This window comes from Branchiostoma lanceolatum, chromosome 2, assembly GCF_035083965.1.
Source record: "Branchiostoma lanceolatum isolate klBraLanc5 chromosome 2, klBraLanc5.hap2, whole genome shotgun sequence".
Lineage (NCBI taxonomy): Eukaryota > Metazoa > Chordata > Leptocardii > Amphioxiformes > Branchiostomatidae > Branchiostoma > Branchiostoma lanceolatum.
In genome coordinates this window covers 12,897,756-12,899,465 of record NC_089723.1, presented here as the reverse complement: position 1 = coordinate 12,899,465, position 1,710 = coordinate 12,897,756, and positions in this window count along the sequence as shown.

The window sequence follows — 1,710 nt, the reverse complement described above, 5'->3', positions numbered from 1 at the left end:
CGTCTTATATGTGTCTCAGGCACTTAAAGCATTGCACTGACAGGTAGGAAGAAGAAGCTGGATTGGTGTTTTACGCTTTCCGGAGATAGAGGACCAATACAAATGCAGACACTATTGGACGTGCGTGACAGCATTACTACATAACGCCAGGACATGTAGTGTTTGTCAGGATTTGGTTCTGTGTCGTGGCGAAACTGCGCCCGTAGAAGATAGCTCAAAGAAGATACCCCCATGTCAAGTTTGGAAAATGTTTCAACAATTACAAGTCATTGGTTATAAGAAAGACAGCTACAACACTGCAGCACTGACAGTTTAAGATGGACAGCTAGTTATTTGTATGACTATTATGAGTACAGAGAAAATGTGCTTTTATCACATCAAATGACTGAAACATGTATGTCATATATATGTATATTGAAACAATTATATTGCAAACTGGTTGATATTTGCAATCTTTGGTTAATGGGCATTAGAAAGACAACTCCAAAATCGTGTATCAAACAATTAAATTAATACGGTGATAAATATGATTGAAACATATATACATTACGGAATCATTAATTTAATGGTATTCTTGATTCAAGACCACAATCTTAGTATAAGAAACTGTTTCTAGGTTTAAGGAATTCATTCTTAAGGACAGAAAGGTATTCCCAGTAAAAGAACCTCACTCTTAGTGCAAGAAACTAATTCTAGGTGTAAGAAATTCATTCTTGAGGACAGAAGAAATAAGTAAAAATCAGTGAGGACGTCAACTTTTTCTTAGAACATTTTTCTCTGAATAGATATCTTAGACAAACATTCTGTACCCCAGAAGAGTTATAAAAACAAGAAAATTTATCTAGAAGTTTCTGGTCACATATGTGTGAGAAAAAACAGCTTGGTCAGAGAAAAATATTGTAAGAAAAAGTTAACGTCCTCACTGACTTTTTCTTACTTTTTCTTATTCTTGCGCACAGAATAATTTTCTTTCTGGAGGAGAAATTTTCTTCAACAAAGAAAAAACAATACTGCCATTTTTTGCATTGTACACAATCAAAAATATAAAAGAGAATACTTATAATATTTTCTTGAAGAGCATGAGAAAATAATGAAGCGGAACTAACCTGACGTGGGCAGCTGTTGGCCGACAAACACAAATTTCCCCGTGGAATAGGGAGAATAGATTTTTTTGGGGGGGGATCAGGTTAGCTGTCCAGTGTATAGGACCTGTACACCCAAAGGACATTGACAGGTTGGAATTTTGCGAAAAGTTGGTGCCTTAAGTATAGATGCAGCCGATCAGGTAGCAGGCCTCTTTTTCTAAGTTTTAAAAATGTTTTAGCATGCTATCCGATACCATCTGTAGGACACATTGACTGTTTTTGATAGTGCTTTTGGCTTGAGATGTCATTGTGACATTAGCTAGCGCTGTACTTCCGAATGTTACTCTTGTGATGTACTTTATTTTACATGTTACAAACTATTCCAAAATGTGGATTAAGTGTCATATCAGATTATACACTTGGCTCCTCTGGTTATAAGTTTCAATCCATCTTGTTTAGTGATACCAGGGCCAGAGCATGTACAATTTGTCTATGGATGACATCTGCTCCCATATTTATTTTCATTTCCTTTTACCTCATATGGAAGAAACAAGAATTAAATTTGTCGTAGAATTTCATCTATAAATTGTATTTGTCATGGCCAGAGATAGACCTAAACCTTATC